This window comes from Bubalus kerabau, chromosome 18 (assembly GCF_029407905.1).
Source record: "Bubalus kerabau isolate K-KA32 ecotype Philippines breed swamp buffalo chromosome 18, PCC_UOA_SB_1v2, whole genome shotgun sequence".
Classification (NCBI taxonomy): Eukaryota; Metazoa; Chordata; class Mammalia; order Artiodactyla; family Bovidae; genus Bubalus; species Bubalus kerabau.
This window is the reverse complement of record NC_073641.1, coordinates 701,407-727,046: the sequence shown is the minus strand read 5'-3', so window position 1 is coordinate 727,046 and position 25,640 is coordinate 701,407. Positions and strand designations below refer to the sequence as shown.

Sequence of the window (25,640 nt, the reverse complement as noted above, 5' to 3'; positions counted from 1 at the left end):
CGTGCCTGCCAGGTCGAGGTGGAGGCCAAAGGCCAGTCTGAGTTGTGGTGGTCTGTGTGGTCTTGGGGTCAGTGGACCCCCTCTTCTCTGGAGGGGCAAGGAGATCCTCTGTGTGAAGCCTGGAGAGACTTGACAGGGTCAGTCTTCACAGTCTTGCTCTCTTTTTAATTTATGTTTGCATTTAGTTTCTCATTTAAGTGTTTTCTAGGAGTTTCCAACTCCTAGTGTAGAACTCAAAACATGCAGGGAGCAGCTTCTTAAAAGAGAAGGAGAAATTGCTGAACTGAAAGCAGAAAGAAGCAACACCAGGGTCAGCAGGGGGATTCTCACGTGTTGACATTTGCCCCACGTGGGTCACCGCTAGCCTCCGTGTTGCTGTCTTTAAACTCTTGTCTGATTTTCAAGTCATTTTTCACATCTTCCCACTGAGAAGACCAGGGTGGATCAGTTTGTGGTTCTCATACCTTACTTCAAATTTATGATGAGAGCTAATGTAATTTTAGTGCCTTTGAGAGGGGAGTTCTCAGCTTACATTTTTGTCCATGCTACACTTTGTGTGGGATCTTAGTTCCCCAATCAGGGATTAAAACCCATGACCCCTGCAGAAGGGTGGAGTCGTAACTACTGGGCCCCTGGGGAAGTCCACTCTTAACTTTAGACTGAACTGGCAGGATTCCAACGTGCCTTAGCATGTTTCCAGCTGTAGCGTGAGGCTGAAAGGAGCTGTCGGGCCTGAAGTCAAGCATGAGGTTGAAAGTGCCCCTTTGGCCCTGCCCTGCAGCTGCTGTTGGAGCACCTGGGGTTACTGGTTGCCCGGTACATTCCATCCTTCCGGATTACAGTGGGCAAGCGGCAGGCACAGTCCCCAGCTAACGTGACCAGCGAGGTGGAGGTGCTCAGGGCACTGAAACTGCTGTTTGAGCACCACAAGGCCCTGGACGAGAAGGTACCAGCCACCCATCCATCCTGGATTTGTACACTTAGTGCCTTGTTTTGACCTCACCGAGTGCCTGGAAGTGCTGTGTTCCTTCCCTCTCAAAACAGGGCTAAGGCTTCCTTTCCCCCTTAGGGACTCTCCTACGGCTCTCTAAGCCATGAGGAAGACCTGACTAAGGTGATTGCACTCAGGAAGTCATAGAAAAGCAGTCACAGGAGGAGAGCCAGTTGAAGGAGCGCCTGGCAGCCCTCTCTTTCCACGTTACAGATCTGGAGGAAGACCTGGACACGGCCAGGAAGGACCTCCTCAAGTCTAAGGACAGGAACACGAAACTGCAGTGGGACATCCGCGAAGTGAGTGACGGCGGTCGTGTCTGCCTGAGGTGGACTGTGGGTCCCTTCTTCTCCCGGTGATCTCAGCCTTGGGATGGCTGCGTGAGTAAGAGCAGAGCACTGCAGAGACCACAACTGGCTGCCTCCCCACCTCTGCGTCGAGCTCTCTGGGGTAGAAGAGGCCTGGTCCAGGCAGTCCGTTGGCAGTGGACCAACACGAGGGCAGCCCTGGCACTGTGCTGCACCCTGGGTGTGGACTCCTCCTTTCCACAAGTTCTAGGGGGCCCAGTGTGCTCCTTTTGTAAAAAGTCATTCATCCATTCATTCATTTCTTGGCGTATAGTGGCTTTACACTGCTATGCCAATTTCTGCTGTACAGCAAAGTGAATCAATCATCTATCTATCTATCTATCTATCTATCTATCTGCCTCTCTTTTAGATTTCCTGCCCATTTACTTCACCACAGAGCACTGAGTAGACTTCCCTGTGCTGTACACTAGGTCCTTACTCATGGACTTTATGTGTAGTATCAGTACTGTATATATGTCAACCCCAGTCTCCCAGTTCATCCCCGCCTCCACCTGCCTGTTGAATGCTGAAATTTCCTTCTGATTCCCTCAGACGAGTCTGGTGACATCTGTGGAGCCCGTTCTCTCAGAGAGATGGGAGCATGCTGTGTGGGCTCTGCTGAGGCAGCTTGCCTGGCCATCTTCTCTAGTTTTCTGAGGTTCCGCTCCTTGAAGGGATGTGTGCCAGTGATACCGGCGGTCAGACAAGTCGTGGCGTCTGCTCACCCTGGGATCCTCAGGCCCGAGCTGTGTGACCGTGTGGAATCATAATGTTTCTGGCGGTCGTGTCTGCGGGGGTCATGATTTATGAGAAACATCCCGGGGATGTGGCGCTGCTGGGGGAATCGTCCCCACTGCCAGCCAGCCAGCCAGCCAGCCACCCTGTCCTTCTGGTGGGGAAGTGTTGCCCCGCGCTGCCAGGGGGCAGTGGCTGGGGATGGAGAGTCAGGCGGGGTTGTGCTGGCGCGGCTGTTGGGAGCGTTGCCCGGAGCCCCGTGAGCAGCTGTGGGGCCGTCCGTTGGTGGGCGGCCTGCGGTGTCAGGCGCGCTCGCAAACCCTCCCAGAGCAGGGTCACTAACAGCATGTAAATTGTGGTAAAATACATATAACATAAATTTTACATTTTACCCAGTTGACTGAATGACTGGGTGGCTTCAGTGGAGTCAGGCTAACAGATGGCCTTGGGGTGCCATCTGCCTTTGTCCCAGAGGAACACTCCAAAGCTTGGTGGCCTTGTAGACCTTCCCTTTATTCTTCACTCTCCCCAGTGGCTCTAGGTCATTGGTCTGTGTGTCATTTAAGAATCTCTTTATCCACTTTGTTGCTAGGTTTATGTTTTGGAAAGCTTCTCAGGCGTCCCTGGGTCTTGAGAAGGCAGGCTTGGATTCCGGGTTCTCCCCTGCTGCGTGCCTGCCAGGTCGAGGTGGAGGCCAAAGGCCAGTCTGAGTTGTGGTGGTCTGTGTGGTCTTGGGGTCAGTGGACCCCCTCTTCTCTGGAGCGGCAAGGAGATCCTCTGTGTGAAGCCTGGAGAGACTTGACAGGGTCAGTCTTCACAGTCTTGCTCTCTTTTTAATTTATGTTTGCATTTAGTTTCTCATTTAAGTGTTTTCTAGGAGTTTCCAACTCCTAGTGTAGAACTCAAAACATGCAGGGAGCAGCTTCTTAAAAGAGAAGGAGAAATTGCTGAACTGAAAGCAGAAAGAAGCAACACCAGGGTCAGCAGGGGGATTCTCACGTGTTGACATTTGCCCCACGTGGGTCACCGCTAGCCTCCGTGTTGCTGTCTTTAAACTCTTGTCTGATTTTCAAGTCATTTTTCACATCTTCCCACTGAGAAGACCAGGGTGGATCAGTTTGTGGTTCTCATACCTTACTTCAAATTTATGATGAGAGCTAATGTAATTTTAGTGCCTTTGAGAGGGGAGTTCTCAGCTTACATTTTTGTCCATGCTACACTTTGTGTGGGATCTTAGTTCCCCAATCAGGGATTAAAACCCATGACCCCTGCAGAAGGGTGGAGTCGTAACTACTGGGCCCCTGGGGAAGTCCACTCTTAACTTTAGACTGAACTGGCAGGATTCCAACGTGCCTTAGCATGTTTCCAGCTGTAGCGTGAGGCTGAAAGGAGCTGTCGGGCCTGAAGTCAAGCATGAGGTTGAAAGTGCCCCTTTGGCCCTGCCCTGCAGCTGCTGTTGGAGCACCTGGGGTTACTGGTTGCCCGGTACATTCCATCCTTCCGGATTACAGTGGGCAAGCGGCAGGCACAGTCCCCAGCTAACGTGACCAGCGAGGTGGAGGTGCTCAGGGCACTGAAACTGCTGTTTGAGCACCACAAGGCCCTGGACGAGAAGGTACCAGCCACCCATCCATCCTGGATTTGTACACTTAGTGCCTTGTTTTGACCTCACCGAGTGCCTGGAAGTGCTGTGTTCCTTCCCTCTCAAAACAGGGCTAAGGCTTCCTTTCCCCCTTAGGGACTCTCCTACGGCTCTCTAAGCCATGAGGAAGACCTGACTAAGGTGATTGCACTCAGGAAGTCATAGAAAAGCAGTCACAGGAGGAGAGCCAGTTGAAGGAGCGCCTGGCAGCCCTCTCTTTCCACGTTACAGATCTGGAGGAAGACCTGGACACGGCCAGGAAGGACCTCCTCAAGTCTAAGGACAGGAACACGAAACTGCAGTGGGACATCCGCGAAGTGAGTGACGGCGGTCGTGTCTGCCTGAGGTGGACTGTGGGTCCCTTCTTCTCCCGGTGATCTCAGCCTTGGGATGGCTGCGTGAGTAAGAGCAGAGCACTGCAGAGACCACAACTGGCTGCCTCCCCACCTCTGCGTCGAGCTCTCTGGGGTAGAAGAGGCCTGGTCCAGGCAGTCCGTTGGCAGTGGACCAACACGAGGGCAGCCCTGGCACTGTGCTGCACCCTGGGTGTGGACTCCTCCTTTCCACAAGTTCTAGGGGGCCCAGTGTGCTCCTTTTGTAAAAAGTCATTCATCCATTCATTCATTTCTTGGCGTATAGTGGCTTTACACTGCTATGCCAATTTCTGCTGTACAGCAAAGTGAATCAATCATCTATCTATCTATCTATCTATCTATCTGCCTCTCTTTTAGATTTCCTGCCCATTTACTTCACCACAGAGCACTGAGTAGACTTCCCTGTGCTGTACACTAGGTCCTTACTCATGGACTTTATGTGTAGTATCAGTACTGTATATATGTCAACCCCAGTCTCCCAGTTCATCCCCGCCTCCACCTGCCTGTTGAATGCTGAAATTTCCTTCTGATTCCCTCAGACGAGTCTGGTGACATCTGTGGAGCCCGTTCTCTCAGAGAGATGGGAGCATGCTGTGTGGGCTCTGCTGAGGCAGCTTGCCTGGCCATCTTCTCTAGTTTTCTGAGGTTCCGCTCCTTGAAGGGATGTGTGCCAGTGATACCGGCGGTCAGACAAGTCGTGGCGTCTGCTCACCCTGGGATCCTCAGGCCCGAGCTGTGTGACCGTGTGGAATCATAATGTTTCTGGCGGTCGTGTCTGCGGGGGTCATGATTTATGAGAAACATCCCGGGGATGTGGCGCTGCTGGGGGAATCGTCCCCACTGCCAGCCAGCCAGCCAGCCAGCCACCCTGTCCTTCTGGTGGGGAAGTGTTGCCCCGCGCTGCCAGGGGGCAGTGGCTGGGGATGGAGAGTCAGGCGGGGTTGTGCTGGCGCGGCTGTTGGGAGCGTTGCCCGGAGCCCCGTGAGCAGCTGTGGGGCCGTCCGTTGGTGGGCGGCCTGCGGTGTCAGGCGCGCTCGCAAACCCTCCCAGAGCAGGGTCACTAACAGCATGTAAATTGTGGTAAAATACATATAACATAAATTTTACATTTTACCCAGTTGACTGAATGACTGGGTGGCTTCAGTGGAGTCAGGCTAACAGATGGCCTTGGGGTGCCATCTGCCTTTGTCCCAGAGGAACACTCCAAAGCTTGGTGGCCTTGTAGACCTTCCCTTTATTCTTCACTCTCCCCAGTGGCTCTAGGTCATTGGTCTGTGTGTCATTTAAGAATCTCTTTATCCACTTTGTTGCTAGGTTTATGTTTTGGAAAGCTTCTCAGGCGTCCCTGGGTCTTGAGAAGGCAGGCTTGGATTCCGGGTTCTCCCCTGCTGCGTGCCTGCCAGGTCGAGGTGGAGGCCAAAGGCCAGTCTGAGTTGTGGTGGTCTGTGTGGTCTTGGGGTCAGTGGACCCCCTCTTCTCTGGAGCGGCAAGGAGATCCTCTGTGTGAAGCCTGGAGAGACTTGACAGGGTCAGTCTTCACAGTCTTGCTCTCTTTTTAATTTATGTTTGCATTTAGTTTCTCATTTAAGTGTTTTCTAGGAGTTTCCAACTCCTAGTGTAGAACTCAAAACATGCAGGGAGCAGCTTCTTAAAAGAGAAGGAGAAATTGCTGAACTGAAAGCAGAAAGAAGCAACACCAGGGTCAGCAGGGGGATTCTCACGTGTTGACATTTGCCCCACGTGGGTCACCGCTAGCCTCCGTGTTGCTGTCTTTAAACTCTTGTCTGATTTTCAAGTCATTTTTCACATCTTCCCACTGAGAAGACCAGGGTGGATCAGTTTGTGGTTCTCATACCTTACTTCAAATTTATGATGAGAGCTAATGTAATTTTAGTGCCTTTGAGAGGGGAGTTCTCAGCTTACATTTTTGTCCATGCTACACTTTGTGTGGGATCTTAGTTCCCCAATCAGGGATTAAAACCCATGACCCCTGCAGAAGGGTGGAGTCGTAACTACTGGGCCCCTGGGGAAGTCCACTCTTAACTTTAGACTGAACTGGCAGGATTCCAACGTGCCTTAGCATGTTTCCAGCTGTAGCGTGAGGCTGAAAGGAGCTGTCGGGCCTGAAGTCAAGCATGAGGTTGAAAGTGCCCCTTTGGCCCTGCCCTGCAGCTGCTGTTGGAGCACCTGGGGTTACTGGTTGCCCGGTACATTCCATCCTTCCGGATTACAGTGGGCAAGCGGCAGGCACAGTCCCCAGCTAACGTGACCAGCGAGGTGGAGGTGCTCAGGGCACTGAAACTGCTGTTTGAGCACCACAAGGCCCTGGACGAGAAGGTACCAGCCACCCATCCATCCTGGATTTGTACACTTAGTGCCTTGTTTTGACCTCACCGAGTGCCTGGAAGTGCTGTGTTCCTTCCCTCTCAAAACAGGGCTAAGGCTTCCTTTCCCCCTTAGGGACTCTCCTACGGCTCTCTAAGCCATGAGGAAGACCTGACTAAGGTGATTGCACTCAGGAAGTCATAGAAAAGCAGTCACAGGAGGAGAGCCAGTTGAAGGAGCGCCTGGCAGCCCTCTCTTTCCACGTTACAGATCTGGAGGAAGACCTGGACACGGCCAGGAAGGACCTCCTCAAGTCTAAGGACAGGAACACGAAACTGCAGTGGGACATCCGCGAAGTGAGTGACGGCGGTCGTGTCTGCCTGAGGTGGACTGTGGGTCCCTTCTTCTCCCGGTGATCTCAGCCTTGGGATGGCTGCGTGAGTAAGAGCAGAGCACTGCAGAGACCACAACTGGCTGCCTCCCCACCTCTGCGTCGAGCTCTCTGGGGTAGAAGAGGCCTGGTCCAGGCAGTCCGTTGGCAGTGGACCAACACGAGGGCAGCCCTGGCACTGTGCTGCACCCTGGGTGTGGACTCCTCCTTTCCACAAGTTCTAGGGGGCCCAGTGTGCTCCTTTTGTAAAAAGTCATTCATCCATTCATTCATTTCTTGGCGTATAGTGGCTTTACACTGCTATGCCAATTTCTGCTGTACAGCAAAGTGAATCAATCATCTATCTATCTATCTATCTATCTATCTGCCTCTCTTTTAGATTTCCTGCCCATTTACTTCACCACAGAGCACTGAGTAGACTTCCCTGTGCTGTACACTAGGTCCTTACTCATGGACTTTATGTGTAGTATCAGTACTGTATATATGTCAACCCCAGTCTCCCAGTTCATCCCCGCCTCCACCTGCCTGTTGAATGCTGAAATTTCCTTCTGATTCCCTCAGACGAGTCTGGTGACATCTGTGGAGCCCGTTCTCTCAGAGAGATGGGAGCATGCTGTGTGGGCTCTGCTGAGGCAGCTTGCCTGGCCATCTTCTCTAGTTTTCTGAGGTTCCGCTCCTTGAAGGGATGTGTGCCAGTGATACCGGCGGTCAGACAAGTCGTGGCGTCTGCTCACCCTGGGATCCTCAGGCCCGAGCTGTGTGACCGTGTGGAATCATAATGTTTCTGGCGGTCGTGTCTGCGGGGGTCATGATTTATGAGAAACATCCCGGGGATGTGGCGCTGCTGGGGGAATCGTCCCCACTGCCAGCCAGCCAGCCAGCCAGCCACCCTGTCCTTCTGGTGGGGAAGTGTTGCCCCGCGCTGCCAGGGGGCAGTGGCTGGGGATGGAGAGTCAGGCGGGGTTGTGCTGGCGCGGCTGTTGGGAGCGTTGCCCGGAGCCCCGTGAGCAGCTGTGGGGCCGTCCGTTGGTGGGCGGCCTGCGGTGTCAGGCGCGCTCGCAAACCCTCCCAGAGCAGGGTCACTAACAGCATGTAAATTGTGGTAAAATACATATAACATAAATTTTACATTTTACCCAGTTGACTGAATGACTGGGTGGCTTCAGTGGAGTCAGGCTAACAGATGGCCTTGGGGTGCCATCTGCCTTTGTCCCAGAGGAACACTCCAAAGCTTGGTGGCCTTGTAGACCTTCCCTTTATTCTTCACTCTCCCCAGTGGCTCTAGGTCATTGGTCTGTGTGTCATTTAAGAATCTCTTTATCCACTTTGTTGCTAGGTTTATGTTTTGGAAAGCTTCTCAGGCGTCCCTGGGTCTTGAGAAGGCAGGCTTGGATTCCGGGTTCTCCCCTGCTGCGTGCCTGCCAGGTCGAGGTGGAGGCCAAAGGCCAGTCTGAGTTGTGGTGGTCTGTGTGGTCTTGGGGTCAGTGGACCCCCTCTTCTCTGGAGCGGCAAGGAGATCCTCTGTGTGAAGCCTGGAGAGACTTGACAGGGTCAGTCTTCACAGTCTTGCTCTCTTTTTAATTTATGTTTGCATTTAGTTTCTCATTTAAGTGTTTTCTAGGAGTTTCCAACTCCTAGTGTAGAACTCAAAACATGCAGGGAGCAGCTTCTTAAAAGAGAAGGAGAAATTGCTGAACTGAAAGCAGAAAGAAGCAACACCAGGGTCAGCAGGGGGATTCTCACGTGTTGACATTTGCCCCACGTGGGTCACCGCTAGCCTCCGTGTTGCTGTCTTTAAACTCTTGTCTGATTTTCAAGTCATTTTTCACATCTTCCCACTGAGAAGACCAGGGTGGATCAGTTTGTGGTTCTCATACCTTACTTCAAATTTATGATGAGAGCTAATGTAATTTTAGTGCCTTTGAGAGGGGAGTTCTCAGCTTACATTTTTGTCCATGCTACACTTTGTGTGGGATCTTAGTTCCCCAATCAGGGATTAAAACCCATGACCCCTGCAGAAGGGTGGAGTCGTAACTACTGGGCCCCTGGGGAAGTCCACTCTTAACTTTAGACTGAACTGGCAGGATTCCAACGTGCCTTAGCATGTTTCCAGCTGTAGCGTGAGGCTGAAAGGAGCTGTCGGGCCTGAAGTCAAGCATGAGGTTGAAAGTGCCCCTTTGGCCCTGCCCTGCAGCTGCTGTTGGAGCACCTGGGGTTACTGGTTGCCCGGTACATTCCATCCTTCCGGATTACAGTGGGCAAGCGGCAGGCACAGTCCCCAGCTAACGTGACCAGCGAGGTGGAGGTGCTCAGGGCACTGAAACTGCTGTTTGAGCACCACAAGGCCCTGGACGAGAAGGTACCAGCCACCCATCCATCCTGGATTTGTACACTTAGTGCCTTGTTTTGACCTCACCGAGTGCCTGGAAGTGCTGTGTTCCTTCCCTCTCAAAACAGGGCTAAGGCTTCCTTTCCCCCTTAGGGACTCTCCTACGGCTCTCTAAGCCATGAGGAAGACCTGACTAAGGTGATTGCACTCAGGAAGTCATAGAAAAGCAGTCACAGGAGGAGAGCCAGTTGAAGGAGCGCCTGGCAGCCCTCTCTTTCCACGTTACAGATCTGGAGGAAGACCTGGACACGGCCAGGAAGGACCTCCTCAAGTCTAAGGACAGGAACACGAAACTGCAGTGGGACATCCGCGAAGTGAGTGACGGCGGTCGTGTCTGCCTGAGGTGGACTGTGGGTCCCTTCTTCTCCCGGTGATCTCAGCCTTGGGATGGCTGCGTGAGTAAGAGCAGAGCACTGCAGAGACCACAACTGGCTGCCTCCCCACCTCTGCGTCGAGCTCTCTGGGGTAGAAGAGGCCTGGTCCAGGCAGTCCGTTGGCAGTGGACCAACACGAGGGCAGCCCTGGCACTGTGCTGCACCCTGGGTGTGGACTCCTCCTTTCCACAAGTTCTAGGGGGCCCAGTGTGCTCCTTTTGTAAAAAGTCATTCATCCATTCATTCATTTCTTGGCGTATAGTGGCTTTACACTGCTATGCCAATTTCTGCTGTACAGCAAAGTGAATCAATCATCTATCTATCTATCTATCTATCTATCTGCCTCTCTTTTAGATTTCCTGCCCATTTACTTCACCACAGAGCACTGAGTAGACTTCCCTGTGCTGTACACTAGGTCCTTACTCATGGACTTTATGTGTAGTATCAGTACTGTATATATGTCAACCCCAGTCTCCCAGTTCATCCCCGCCTCCACCTGCCTGTTGAATGCTGAAATTTCCTTCTGATTCCCTCAGACGAGTCTGGTGACATCTGTGGAGCCCGTTCTCTCAGAGAGATGGGAGCATGCTGTGTGGGCTCTGCTGAGGCAGCTTGCCTGGCCATCTTCTCTAGTTTTCTGAGGTTCCGCTCCTTGAAGGGATGTGTGCCAGTGATACCGGCGGTCAGACAAGTCGTGGCGTCTGCTCACCCTGGGATCCTCAGGCCCGAGCTGTGTGACCGTGTGGAATCATAATGTTTCTGGCGGTCGTGTCTGCGGGGGTCATGATTTATGAGAAACATCCCGGGGATGTGGCGCTGCTGGGGGAATCGTCCCCACTGCCAGCCAGCCAGCCAGCCAGCCACCCTGTCCTTCTGGTGGGGAAGTGTTGCCCCGCGCTGCCAGGGGGCAGTGGCTGGGGATGGAGAGTCAGGCGAGGTTGTGCTGGCGCGGCTGTTGGGAGCGTTGCCCGGAGCCCCGTGAGCAGCTGTGGGGCCGTCCGTTGGTGGGCGGCCTGCGGTGTCAGGCGCGCTCGCAAACCCTCCCAGAGCAGGGTCACTAACAGCATGTAAATTGTGGTAAAATACATATAACATAAATTTTACATTTTACCCAGTTGACTGAATGACTGGGTGGCTTCAGTGGAGTCAGGCTAACAGATGGCCTTGGGGTGCCATCTGCCTTTGTCCCAGAGGAACACTCCAAAGCTTGGTGGCCTTGTAGACCTTCCCTTTATTCTTCACTCTCCCCAGTGGCTCTAGGTCATTGGTCTGTGTGTCATTTAAGAATCTCTTTATCCACTTTGTTGCTAGGTTTATGTTTTGGAAAGCTTCTCAGGCGTCCCTGGGTCTTGAGAAGGCAGGCTTGGATTCCGGGTTCTCCCCTGCTGCGTGCCTGCCAGGTCGAGGTGGAGGCCAAAGGCCAGTCTGAGTTGTGGTGGTCTGTGTGGTCTTGGGGTCAGTGGACCCCCTCTTCTCTGGAGCGGCAAGGAGATCCTCTGTGTGAAGCCTGGAGAGACTTGACAGGGTCAGTCTTCACAGTCTTGCTCTCTTTTTAATTTATGTTTGCATTTAGTTTCTCATTTAAGTGTTTTCTAGGAGTTTCCAACTCCTAGTGTAGAACTCAAAACATGCAGGGAGCAGCTTCTTAAAAGAGAAGGAGAAATTGCTGAACTGAAAGCAGAAAGAAGCAACACCAGGGTCAGCAGGGGGATTCTCACGTGTTGACATTTGCCCCACGTGGGTCACCGCTAGCCTCCGTGTTGCTGTCTTTAAACTCTTGTCTGATTTTCAAGTCATTTTTCACATCTTCCCACTGAGAAGACCAGGGTGGATCAGTTTGTGGTTCTCATACCTTACTTCAAATTTATGATGAGAGCTAATGTAATTTTAGTGCCTTTGAGAGGGGAGTTCTCAGCTTACATTTTTGTCCATGCTACACTTTGTGTGGGATCTTAGTTCCCCAATCAGGGATTAAAACCCATGACCCCTGCAGAAGGGTGGAGTCGTAACTACTGGGCCCCTGGGGAAGTCCACTCTTAACTTTAGACTGAACTGGCAGGATTCCAACGTGCCTTAGCATGTTTCCAGCTGTAGCGTGAGGCTGAAAGGAGCTGTCGGGCCTGAAGTCAAGCATGAGGTTGAAAGTGCCCCTTTGGCCCTGCCCTGCAGCTGCTGTTGGAGCACCTGGGGTTACTGGTTGCCCGGTACATTCCATCCTTCCGGATTACAGTGGGCAAGCGGCAGGCACAGTCCCCAGCTAACGTGACCAGCGAGGTGGAGGTGCTCAGGGCACTGAAACTGCTGTTTGAGCACCACAAGGCCCTGGACGAGAAGGTACCAGCCACCCATCCATCCTGGATTTGTACACTTAGTGCCTTGTTTTGACCTCACCGAGTGCCTGGAAGTGCTGTGTTCCTTCCCTCTCAAAACAGGGCTAAGGCTTCCTTTCCCCCTTAGGGACTCTCCTACGGCTCTCTAAGCCATGAGGAAGACCTGACTAAGGTGATTGCACTCAGGAAGTCATAGAAAAGCAGTCACAGGAGGAGAGCCAGTTGAAGGAGCGCCTGGCAGCCCTCTCTTTCCACGTTACAGATCTGGAGGAAGACCTGGACACGGCCAGGAAGGACCTCCTCAAGTCTAAGGACAGGAACACGAAACTGCAGTGGGACATCCGCGAAGTGAGTGACGGCGGTCGTGTCTGCCTGAGGTGGACTGTGGGTCCCTTCTTCTCCCGGTGATCTCAGCCTTGGGATGGCTGCGTGAGTAAGAGCAGAGCACTGCAGAGACCACAACTGGCTGCCTCCCCACCTCTGCGTCGAGCTCTCTGGGGTAGAAGAGGCCTGGTCCAGGCAGTCCGTTGGCAGTGGACCAACACGAGGGCAGCCCTGGCACTGTGCTGCACCCTGGGTGTGGACTCCTCCTTTCCACAAGTTCTAGGGGGCCCAGTGTGCTCCTTTTGTAAAAAGTCATTCATCCATTCATTCATTTCTTGGCGTATAGTGGCTTTACACTGCTATGCCAATTTCTGCTGTACAGCAAAGTGAATCAATCATCTATCTATCTATCTATCTATCTGCCTCTCTTTTAGATTTCCTGCCCATTTACTTCACCACAGAGCACTGAGTAGACTTCCCTGTGCTGTACACTAGGTCCTTACTCATGGACTTTATGTGTAGTATCAGTACTGTATATATGTCAACCCCAGTCTCCCAGTTCATCCCCGCCTCCACCTGCCTGTTGAATGCTGAAATTTCCTTCTGATTCCCTCAGACGAGTCTGGTGACATCTGTGGAGCCCGTTCTCTCAGAGAGATGGGAGCATGCTGTGTGGGCTCTGCTGAGGCAGCTTGCCTGGCCATCTTCTCTAGTTTTCTGAGGTTCCGCTCCTTGAAGGGATGTGTGCCAGTGATACCGGCGGTCAGACAAGTCGTGGCGTCTGCTCACCCTGGGATCCTCAGGCCCGAGCTGTGTGACCGTGTGGAATCATAATGTTTCTGGCGGTCGTGTCTGCGGGGGTCATGATTTATGAGAAACATCCCGGGGATGTGGCGCTGCTGGGGGAATCGTCCCCACTGCCAGCCAGCCAGCCAGCCAGCCACCCTGTCCTTCTGGTGGGGAAGTGTTGCCCCGCGCTGCCAGGGGGCAGTGGCTGGGGATGGAGAGTCAGGCGGGGTTGTGCTGGCGCGGCTGTTGGGAGCGTTGCCCGGAGCCCCGTGAGCAGCTGTGGGGCCGTCCGTTGGTGGGCGGCCTGCGGTGTCAGGCGCGCTCGCAAACCCTCCCAGAGCAGGGTCACTAACAGCATGTAAATTGTGGTAAAATACATATAACATAAATTTTACATTTTACCCAGTTGACTGAATGACTGGGTGGCTTCAGTGGAGGCAGGCTAACAGATGGCCTTGGGGTGCCATCTGCCTTTGTCCCAGAGGAACACTCCAAAGCTTGGTGGCCTTGTAGACCTTCCCTTTATTCTTCACTCTCCCCAGTGGCTCTAGGTCATTGGTCTGTGTGTCATTTAAGAATCTCTTTATCCACTTTGTTGCTAGGTTTATGTTTTGGAAAGCTTCTCAGGCGTCCCTGGGTCTTGAGAAGGCAGGCTTGGATTCCGGGTTCTCCCCTGCTGCGTGCCTGCCAGGTCGAGGTGGAGGCCAAAGGCCAGTCTGAGTTGTGGTGGTCTGTGTGGTCTTGGGGTCAGTGGACCCCCTCTTCTCTGGAGGGGCAAGGAGATCCTCTGTGTGAAGCCTGGAGAGACTTGACAGGGTCAGTCTTCACAGTCTTGCTCTCTTTTTAATTTATGTTTGCATTTAGTTTCTCATTTAAGTGTTTTCTAGGAGTTTCCAACTCCTAGTGTAGAACTCAAAACATGCAGGGAGCAGCTTCTTAAAAGAGAAGGAGAAATTGCTGAACTGAAAGCAGAAAGAAGCAACACCAGGGTCAGCAGGGGGATTCTCACGTGTTGACATTTGCCCCACGTGGGTCACCGCTAGCCTCCGTGTTGCTGTCTTTAAACTCTTGTCTGATTTTCAAGTCATTTTTCACATCTTCCCACTGAGAAGACCAGGGTGGATCAGTTTGTGGTTCTCATACCTTACTTCAAATTTATGATGAGAGCTAATGTAATTTTAGTGCCTTTGAGAGGGGAGTTCTCAGCTTACATTTTTGTCCATGCTACACTTTGTGTGGGATCTTAGTTCCCCAATCAGGGATTAAAACCCATGACCCCTGCAGAAGGGTGGAGTCGTAACTACTGGGCCCCTGGGGAAGTCCACTCTTAACTTTAGACTGAACTGGCAGGATTCCAACGTGCCTTAGCATGTTTCCAGCTGTAGCGTGAGGCTGAAAGGAGCTGTCGGGCCTGAAGTCAAGCATGAGGTTGAAAGTGCCCCTTTGGCCCTGCCCTGCAGCTGCTGTTGGAGCACCTGGGGTTACTGGTTGCCCGGTACATTCCATCCTTCCGGATTACAGTGGGCAAGCGGCAGGCACAGTCCCCAGCTAACGTGACCAGCGAGGTGGAGGTGCTCAGGGCACTGAAACTGCTGTTTGAGCACCACAAGGCCCTGGACGAGAAGGTACCAGCCACCCATCCATCCTGGATTTGTACACTTAGTGCCTTGTTTTGACCTCACCGAGTGCCTGGAAGTGCTGTGTTCCTTCCCTCTCAAAACAGGGCTAAGGCTTCCTTTCCCCCTTAGGGACTCTCCTACGGCTCTCTAAGCCATGAGGAAGACCTGACTAAGGTGATTGCACTCAGGAAGTCATAGAAAAGCAGTCACAGGAGGAGAGCCAGTTGAAGGAGCGCCTGGCAGCCCTCTCTTTCCACGTTACAGATCTGGAGGAAGACCTGGACACGGCCAGGAAGGACCTCCTCAAGTCTAAGGACAGGAACACGAAACTGCAGTGGGACATCCGCGAAGTGAGTGACGGCGGTCGTGTCTGCCTGAGGTGGACTGTGGGTCCCTTCTTCTCCCGGTGATCTCAGCCTTGGGATGGCTGCGTGAGTAAGAGCAGAGCACTGCAGAGACCACAACTGGCTGCCTCCCCACCTCTGCGTCGAGCTCTCTGGGGTAGAAGAGGCCTGGTCCAGGCAGTCCGTTGGCAGTGGACCAACACGAGGGCAGCCCTGGCACTGTGCTGCACCCTGGGTGTGGACTCCTCCTTTCCACAAGTTCTAGGGGGCCCAGTGTGCTCCTTTTGTAAAAAGTCATTCATCCATTCATTCATTTCTTGGCGTATAGTGGCTTTACACTGCTATGCCAATTTCTGCTGTACAGCAAAGTGAATCAATCATCTATCTATCTATCTATCTATCTGCCTCTCTTTTAGATTTCCTGCCCATTTACTTCACCACAGAGCACTGAGTAGACTTCCCTGTGCTGTACACTAGGTCCTTACTCATGGACTTTATGTGTAGTATCAGTACTGTATATATGTCAACCCCAGTCTCCCAGTTCATCCCCGCCTCCACCTGCCTGTTGAATGCTGAAATTTCCTTCTGATTCCCTCAGACGAGTCTGGTGACATCTGTGGAGCCCGTTCTCTCAGAGAGATGGGAGCATGCTGTGTGGGCTCTGCTGAGGCAGCTTGCCTGGCCATCTTCTCTAGTTTTCTGAGGTTCCGCTCCTTGAAGGGATGTGTGCCAGTGATACCGGCGGTCAGACAAGTCGTGGCGTCTGCTCACCCTGGGATCCTCAGGCCCGAGCTGTGTGACCGTGTGGAATCATAATGTTTCTGGCGGTCGTGTCTGCGGGGGTCATGATTTATGAGAAACATCCCGGGGATGTGGCGCTGCTGGGGGAATCGTCCCCACTGCCAGCCAGCCAGCCAGCCAGCCACCCTGTCCTTCTGGTGGGGAAGTGTTGCCCCGCGCTGCCAGTGGGCAGTGGCTGGGGATGGAGAGTCAGGCGGGGTTGTGCTGGCGCGGCTGTTGGGAGCGTTGCCCGGAGCCCCGTGAGCAGCTGTGGGGCCGTCCGTTGGTGGGTGGCCTGCGGTGTCAGGCGCGCTCGCAAACCCTCCCAGAGCAGGGTCACTAACAGCCGCCAGGGGGCGCCCTTCGCCCGTGATATTCCTCTTCAGGCTTGGTTTCTCCTCTCCCCTGGCATCTCTGCTGTCCGTCCCAGGTTGGCCTTGTAGTCCGACCTTTCGTCTTCGGAAGCTCTGCCTCTAAGGAGGCTAAACGGTTCGAACTTTCCTCCCAGCTTAGGAAGGTAGAATGTGTGCCTCGCGCGTCCCGCACTTGGCGCTGCCTGCTGCCTGTGCTGGCTTGCCACAGGCAGTCCGAAGAGGGGGCGCAGCGGCCGTGGTTGCAGGGCCGGGGCAGAGGGAGTACGTCTCCTCTCACGAGCCGGTCACCAGCACCCTCCGTGATCCAGGCGTCACACACAAAGCCACACAGGCTGCGTGAGCAGGCACGCGGGCATGCCCCCCACGAGCCCGGGGCCCGTGGTCCGCACAGAGCATGGCCCACTTGCCGCCCGTACAGTCACAGCCCGCGTGCCGTCAGGACAGGGTCGTTGCGAGCGGAGCTGAAGCTGTTCTTGGCCAACAGGTGGGAGAGAGTCACGGCAGCATCGAGGATAGGCTGTACCAGATGGAGGCCCAACTGGAGGAGAAGAACAAGGAGCTGCAGCGGGTGCCTGTGCTGATGGGGAGGCAGCGTCTGGGCGGGAGATGAGGCTTGGGTGGGGGCCAGTGCTGCCTTTCTTCGCTGCTCCCGTCTCTGCCTCCAAGTGTGTGCCTGTGTGGCCCCATCTGCTGATCTGGGCACCCACCTCCTCGGGAGCAGGGCCAGAGGTGGTCGCCCATAGGCAGTGGGCAGGAGCCAGGGCTTCCCCACATTCAAAGAGGCTGCTTGTTGCTCTGACCAGTCAGTCCGGGGAGCTGCTTGGGATACAGGTGGACCTCACGACTGCCCCTCAGACAAACCTGGGGTGCCAGCCCGGGGCCCATGAAACTGAAGGCATGGCGCCCAGGTGTGGAGCCTGCTTGCCTCGGACGTGGCGCTGGAGTCCCACATGCCAAACCGCTGGTCCAGACACGGTGTGTGTGTAGGATGGCTGCCTCTAGACAGGAGAAGCGCAGTTGCGCTGCGACAGAAGGCGCGTCAGGAAAGGGTGATGGTGGAGGCTCGCGTCACCGAGTCCTGAGAGAGGTTTCCTGGAAAGGTTGGCCACACGGCGATACAGACCATTCAGGAAATGGAGTGGGGATCCCGGGTCCAGCCTCACATGTCAGTACTGTCCCCACTATGCCTGTGTTCTTGGGCCTGGACTGCAGAGCCTCAAAGATGGACTCCCAGGGGGCAATGGTTCTGACTCCCATAGTGAGCTCTGTGGTGAGGCGCCCTCCCGGCTTAGGCAGAGAGCTCAATGGCTCCCGATCAGGGGTGCTCTTCCTTACTTTCAGAACTGCTATTCAGAGGCTGTTGAGATCAGGATGCTGTTTATGACTAAGCCAATTCAAAGTCAACTTTTGTTTTGCTTTAAAAATCTTTGAATGCCAATGCCTTATTGTGGAAGCTGTGACAGGTTTTGTTTCCTTGGGCTCAAAAATCACTGCAGACGGTGACTGCAGCCATGAGATTAAAAAATGCTTGCTCCTTGGAAAGCCATGACAAGACATAGACAGCATATTGGAAAGTAGAGACATCACTTTGCCAACAAAGATCCATATAGTCAAAGCTATGGTTTTTCCAGTAGTCACGGATGGGTGTGAGAATTGGACCATAAAGAAGGCTGAGCCCTGAAGAACTGATGCTTTCGAATTGTGTTGCTGGAGAAGACCCTGTTCTAACAGAAAATAAACTGTTTTTAAATGTATTATAATGGAAAATTTCAAACAGGCACAAAAGTGGATGGAGTAGTATAATAAATACCCATGACCCGTCAATTAGTCTCAGCAATTTTTAACACAAAGCCCATCTCAAATAGATCATTCTTCTGTCTTCTCTCCATTTTTTTTTATACGGTAGGTTCTAAAACAGCTTTTTAAACCTTGAAATTGATGCTCATTTTATAAAACACAGCCTTGCCAACTTTGTTATTACTTTAAAAATTGCTTGAGGTAATTATTTCCAGTTTTTTAATATGAATTTTCATATTGGAAAAGACCCTGATGCTGGGAAAGATTGAAGGCAGGAAGAGAGTGGATGACAGAGGATGAGATGGTTGGACGGCATCACCAACTCAATGGACATGAGTTTGAGCAGATGCTTAGCAATAGTCGAGTTACATTTTCCTTATGGCTAATCCACTGCTGTAACACGTATAGCATTTCTGGTTTTGAACACTGAATGTGTTTGCATTATAGTTGGGTTTAGAGTGTGTGGCCATTATGTGTGGTTCAGAATTCTGAGTAGTCCTTTCTGGGATCACCCGAAAGCTGAGACAAAGCATGAGCCCTTCACGTGGACTGTGCTGTGCATCAGGAAGATAATACGAGCCACCTACACAATCTAAAATTTCCTAAAACCCATCGGGCTACTTGACATCCTTCTTTCACTGTGAGTCTTGAAATCTTCTGTGTGAATTCCACATCTAGTGTTGCACCAGCCTGTCTGACGTGCCCAGGGGCGGCACGAGGCGAGTGACTGCCATGGCCGACAGCACAGAGCTGCCAGGTTGAGTCGAGTGACTCGGAAACTTGGCCCGTTTGACTTGTTTTACCCCATGAGGAAGTGAAGTGGGCGTAGAGGAATGAATGTGAGGAATGCCCAGGAATGCAGGTGAGCTCCATGGAGACCGTTTAAAGCAATGAGAGGAGTGAGGGCAATAGAGTGAGTCGTGTCCCCCTGACCCGAACCCCCGCCTGAAGTCCAGCTTCTCTCTACAGACTTCGTCGTTGTTAATGGCTTGCCATGTTTCCTCCAGAGAAACCTTTTCTACACCTGAGATGGAACTTCCTCCTCATTATGGTTTATGGGTGAATATTGTTCTGAGTGTTTATATTTTCTAGGGACACCTAGAGAACATTTTCTCAGAATTAAAATGTTGGGAGTTGATACCTCCTCACGTAACCTGTTCTGCACATTTCGGTGCAAGTCATTTTGCATCCGGAAAGCAAGCGGTGCAGGCTGTGTCATTTGCTGTTTCGTAGGACCAGCTGATTCTAAACCTGGAAACCCTGAGAGCTGAAGTGGACCAGACGAGACTGCGAGGGGCTCCCTTCCACCACAGGTAGGCTGCTCCCCCGGGCAGCTCCCCTCAGCGCTGTCGAGTGTGACAAGGGCCTGTCTGGTGTGTGGACAGTATGACTGGGTGTTGCTCATGGTCGCACCTCAAGGAGCCTGTAGCTTTGTGGCCAGCGAGAGGGAAGAGACAAGCATCGTTCCTTAGGGTCAAACTTGGTACCATGGAGTGGTAGTCACAGGATTGAGAACACTCAAAACCACAGGCAGAGGTTTGGAAGTGTGGGGGCGATCAGTTGATATTTGGGCGTATTCATTTGAGGGGCCTGACAGACTGTGACACTGATGTTTCTGAAGAGTCGCAGAAGGTTAATGACCTGTAGTCATTTTTACATGAATGGAGACTGAGACATGACTTGCCGTTGACTGTGGTGGGAGGAATCACCTGGCTTGTGAATGAGGCGAGCAGATTACTGAGCATTCTGATTTTTTCTTACTTGTTGTTCTAGGGGCGATAATTCTTATTAAGTATTTAAATGTTTCTTTGGCTTCTTAATGGAAAATGGTCACAAGTGAGAGATAAACTTTAGCAAAGGTCATTAAGTGCTTAACTGGTGACATTCATTCATCTGTAGGAAACCGACTACTGCTTGAAGCCTGACTTAGGAGACAGTTTGGAGCCCATATGCATATTTCTGTGTTTGTGTGCTTAGGGGATCCTCGAAGTCCAGGGCCCCAACCCAGCTTTCTTCTAGAGTAAGGGGATATCATTTGAGACAAAGGCAGAGCCAGAAACTGGCAGGTGGAGTCCGAAACCACAGTGGGTGGAGTTCAAGGAGAGCCCGTGCCCTGCAGAACGGATAGGGGACATGGCCGGACTTGCTGGTAGAGCTCCCCCAAGGTGAGGGGCTGGTGCTGTCAGAAATGGGGAACCCCTGCTCCCGGGGTGGACAAGGTGAGTGTGAGGCGGACTGTGTAGACAGTGGAGAAAGAGGAGGTGGACATGCCCTCCTGCTCTTGGGGGTTTTTGGGTAAAGAGGAGGGCCTGGGTGCCAGGACCCGAGGCCTGGCATGGTTGGGGGGCTCAGATGGAGAAGCCTGGGGCCTGGTCACCAGTCCCCTGTGTGTCAGTGAGAGTGAGAGATGAGAAGAGGAAGCAATGGGCCACAGCGGCTGGTGCGAGGGAGGGGTGTCTCCAGGAGGCAGCTCTCGAGGGGTCATGGCAGTGACTTAGCAGCACAGGTGGGGCCTCGGAGTGGGGCTTGTGGGCACTGTGGGCTGGGTGGGGGGCACTATGCTGGCTCAGGAGAAAGGGAGTGGGGACTGAAAACCTGGCTCACAGGCAGGGCAGGCACGGCGTATTTGGTGGGACCTCCCAGAGGAATTGGTCACCTTGTCTCTGAAACCTTCTCCTGGAGATCAGAGCAGGCGCAGGCCGAAGAGGAGGTGGGGTGCCAAGGAGAAAGCAGAGCAGGTGCAGGCCCCGCCCTGGGACCTGAGGGTGGGTTCTGGGGCGACCCTGGACGCCCCATCCCAGACAGCCGATCCTGTCCTAGTCAGCTCCACACCCTCGCATCAGCGCTGCCTTCCCCACATACAGAAGTTTTCCAGCTGGTGGGGCTGAGCCCTCAGTGTATGTGGGGCAGTGGGCAGCCTGTTGCTGTTGGAGCCAGGAGGGCCCTCCCAGGGGCCCTTTTGCTGTGAAATTGCCGATCTTCCAAATGGACAGGCTCTGGCTCGACTGACAGAGTGAACTCTTTTCTTCTAACAGTGGTATTCTTTCCCGTGTGTTTCAGCCGACTGCCGGGGTCCAGCCCCGGTGGATCCAGGGAATTCGAAGCGGGGACGGCGTCAGCGAGGATCAGGAAACAACTGCTTAATTAAACTTTAATTAAGGATATAGAGTAATAGAATAAGGATAGCTCAGTGAGGAAATTCAGTGGAGAAAAGAGGCTGAAATAAGAATAGCTCAGTGAGGAAATTCAGTGGAGAAAAGAGGCTGAATAATTCAGCCAGAAGATGAGAGGAAAAACGACATGGGGAGACCAAGTTTTGGTGAACAAGGCCCGCACTTTATTTTCCAAAGTAGTTTTTATACCTTAAGTTATGCATAGAGGATAATGGGGGAAGGGGTAGAGTCATGCAGCAAGCCAGGCTTTCTTCCTGCAAACTTATCATATGCAAAAGCTTAGGTGATTTGCATCATCTTCTGGCCCGGAGGCCTGTTAACATTTTAAGACCCTTTCTTCAGAAGGCTTATTTTTCTCTAAAGGTGATTGGTCAGGAGCCACCCTCCAAAAGCATTAAAGTTGCATTCCTACAGAGCAAAGGTGTGGTGGGCTATAACAAGAAAAAGAATTAACTCAAGGGTCCCAGGTTACAAACATTAAAGCTACTACTTACACCAATTTTATTAATCAATACACTGCCAGGGACACAGCAGGTAAGGGATATGGAAACTTAGCAGCAAACATTGGCCCAACAAGTGAAAATCCCTTCACCAAATACAATTTCTAATCAATCTTGTAACTGCTCAAAGGAATCTGTGTTTAGACAGTTTAGAACATCTCATGCCTCTCACAGTTGGGAGGCTCTGAGCAATCACATGTGGCCGGAAAAACCTATTCAGGCAGGCTAGAGGATTTCCAAAGGAGTTTGTAGGTTGAAACACTGTCACACCCAGGAATTGTTAACTGGAGCTGTAAGCCAACTCTTTTTTCAGAGAGAGGTAGTGGGGGACAGCCCCCCGTAAAGTCAGAGGTGCAGGTGAAAGCACAAAGCAGAAAGTAGGCAGACTCTGGTTTTGGGGGGTAGATGCTCGAGAATTTCCAGGGGGACTCCTGAGGCTCGATCCCGCCTTTGTGTATGCCGAGCCTCCTTCCTCATGACCTTTGTCATGGGTGGAGCTCCTCACGCTGGCTCCCGGCAGTGATAGAATTCCAGTTGAGCTATTCCAGATCCTGAAAGATGATGCTGTGGAAAGTGCTGCACTCAATATGCAATATGCACTCAATATGCAATATGCCGGCTCCCGGCATCTCCCCCTTTTTTATTTCTTAAAACAGCCAGATGCAGCTCAGTCACAAGCTTCTGAATGTTCTGCCGAAGAATCCTGACAATACAAGGAAAAATGATTATGAGAAGATTAGACAGAATGTTTTTTTCCAGAAATAAAGTTATAGAAGGTGTGAAAAAAGTCATTAGCTGCTCCAGCGGCGGTAAAATCCAGTCGAGAGTGTTCCAGGGTCTGTATTTGATTATGAAGTTTCCCTAAGTCCAGGCCAATGTCAGAGCTGTTCCAAACACCTGAGATATGATTTTTTATTTTCTCCCATTCATAATCTGTCTCATTTACCTTTAAAGATGTCACACATATCCACCGCTAATCAGCGTGGCAAGACAAAGCCATTTTCACTTTTAAAGCCTGTAACTCAGTCCCAATATGCATTATTGCCTCTTTTAAGGCGTCTACTCTCATCTCTAATTTCCTATCTATAGCTTCCTGTGTTGCTAGAGTTAAAGAAACATTTTTAGACATGGTATCAACATATTGGGCAGTATGCACTTGTTGAGTCAATGATATTGCTGCTACTAAAGCTGCTATTAAAGCTGATATTCCTAAAATAAGTAGACCCACAAACTGTCACGATCGCATTAAATCCTGTAGTTGTTGTAATACAGCAAGATCAAAATTATCATATCAATAAGTGGTTACATCATAAGATAAGGTGGACGTTGTAATACTACAAAGGAGCAAACATTATATTGAGGGTTTAAACAAGATGAGAGCATGCATTGTTCACAAGTCACTACATTGGGTCCACCAGTGAAAGTCATATGTAGATTAAGTTTTCCAGAATCGTTGGTAAAGAGAAAAACATAAGAAGAGGGTAGACAAGCCAAAACAGAATAAGTAGAATTATTTTTTGGCTGGAGTTCGCGCTGCAGCAGCCCTGTCGGTCTCGCCGGGATCTCGATGTTTATCTTGCCTCCCCTTCTGGCGGGCTCCTCTTTTGTGATCGAAGCAGTGGGGGAACTGGATGTCTGGGGGACTGCAACATGGCGAATCAGCCTGTCCCGGATGTAAATTGGAGAATCTGCATCCTGTGGAAAAATACAAACACATCCTCGACCGCTAGTTAATAATGGGTCAGGACCCTTCCATTGTCCTGAGAGGAGGTCCTTCCATTTGACTAATGGTTTTGCATTTAATTGCTCCAGGCACCAATGACAAAGCACTGCAGTAGTTCCAGCCAGATCAGTATTTAGAATATTTATTATGAAAAGAGCATGTTGCAAGATTTGATGGGGAGAGCTATACTTAAACTCCCCTTCTTTTAATTTTTGAATTTGGATTTTTAATGTTTGATGTGCTCTTTCCACAATGGCTTGTCCCTGTGGATAATAAGGGATGCCTGTATTATGTTTAATTTGAAACTTTATACAAAATTCCTGAAAAGACTTAGAAGTGTAAGCAGGAGCACTGTCAGTTTTCAGAGCTTTTGGCAGGCCCAAATATGAAAAACAAGTAAAGAGATGTTGTATCACATCTTTAACTGCCTCTCCGGTACAAGCAGTTGCAATAATAACATAAGAAAAGGTATCTACAGTTACATGAACAAAGGACAGTTTTCCAAATGAAGAAACATGAGTTACATCCATTTGCCAGAGTTCGTTAGGTTTGAGACCATGAGGATTAACTCCCATAGGTAGACTATTAGAAACAGTAGGGCAGTGTAAGCAAGAACGCACAATCTCTCGAGCAGTCTCTCTGGGAACTTGGAATTGATACCTTAAGGCAGTAGCGTATTGATGATGAAGTGAGTGAGAGGCTCTGGCCTCCTCGATCACAGCAGCCACTGTATTTCTGGTTAACAAGTCAGCCAAATCATTAAAGGCATTTAAAGGGCCAGGCAATCCGGAATGAGCCCAAATGTGTCCAGTGAAAAATATTTTATTTCTTTTCCAAATTTGTTGTTGTAATTTAGTTAACAAATGAAATATGGTAGTTTTATTTTCAGGCAAAACCGCAGTTTCAATATGTGGAAACAACCTGACAATATACTGAGAATCAGAATAAAGGTTAAATTCCTCATCTGCAAACATAGCAAAAGCCTCTATGACTGCTGTTATTTCAGCTCTTTGAGCTGAAGTTTCCTGTGTTTCTAAAACCTTTTGGTGATTTTTAGTCACTATGGAAGCTTTACTATTTGCTAACCTGTCAGTAAAGGCTATCTGAGCATTTGGAATAGGAGACTGTTTACATCTGACAGGAAAGATAACTGGATGTCTGGATATAAAATTCAGCAAAACATGCGAAGGTAAATGATGCAGAATTTGACCATAATAATTTCCTACGGCAATCTGCCAGTCCTCATCAAACATTAGAAGAGCATCAAGTTGTTCTTTATTATATGGAATTACAATTTCTGATGGCTCTTTAACAAGTAATTTAATGTTCCGCTTTTTTCCTTTAGTATCAAAGTAGCTATCAATCCTGGATAAGAAGCCGCTACTTTTTTAGTTTGAGCGGGAAGATGGACCCACTCTAGGGGGCCGTTTTGCCATAAAACCAATTTTTTGTCTGGTTACCCAAATTACACCTATGGGGGTTTTATGGCAAAGGAATTGTCAAGCAGTTGTCAGTTTAATTTTTAAAATTTACGTTTTAACAACATAAATTTAGAGATATGTTAATTTAGGTCTAATGCTTAGTTTAGGTCTCTGTATAAATTTAAATAATAAATGTATAACCTCCTTATCTCATTTTAGTATACAGATATACCTAAATGCAAAATGTATTTATATAGTTTATACTTGTTGCCATATAATATATATAAATCGATATACTTGAATTAATCTTTATAATTAATATATTAATTAATATATATATTACAGCAATACAACACGTACACAGCTAATACCAACCAACACAAACCAATGTACTGCAATAATACATGTCACACATATATAATTATACAGTATATAGAACATATATCATCACAGCACATCAATCTATACCAATTAATATCAGCCACACACACACATTATATTACTGCAATATACATTTAATTATACAGTATATATATAATATGCATATATAGCATACATATTAATTTATATACAAATTAATTAAGTATAGATCTATAAATAGAATTAGGTATACCTTTATTATATTTTATTTATACCCATACCTAATTAGGCAAACTGTAATTATGCAAATATATTTATATTATGTATTTATAACAACATATAAAGTCTTGTTAATTGTACCTCCTGTTGATAACTAAGAAACTGAGAAAACTCCTTCTCTGAATATCTCTTATTTGAGATAGCATGTCCCTCCCCCATAGGGTAAAGGGGAGCGTAGGAACTACATAGGGTTGGAAAGCTCCACAGGTATCCTCAAACTGCCAATCTAACATTTTTGAACTTTTAACTACTGTGGGGG

General features: G+C 50.5%; 1 long non-coding RNA gene across 2 annotated transcripts; it reads left to right on the top strand.

Moving 5' to 3' along the window:
* Positions 1 to 636: 636 nt before the first annotated feature.
* Positions 637 to 14,852, top strand: LOC129632928 (uncharacterized). 2 transcript variants are annotated; one of them, XR_008704758.1, is made up of 12 exons: positions 637 to 946; positions 1,205 to 1,290; positions 3,524 to 3,688; positions 3,947 to 4,032; positions 6,262 to 6,426; positions 6,685 to 6,770; positions 9,000 to 9,164; positions 9,423 to 9,508; positions 11,738 to 11,902; positions 12,161 to 12,246; positions 14,472 to 14,636; positions 14,760 to 14,852. It is a non-coding gene; the product is annotated as an uncharacterized LOC129632928 (long non-coding RNA). The 2 variants fall into 2 exon arrangements; XR_008704757.1 differs by lacking the exon at positions 14,760 to 14,852 and having other exon boundaries at positions 14,472 to 14,738.
* The last annotated feature ends 10,788 nt before the right edge of the window (positions 14,853 to 25,640 follow it).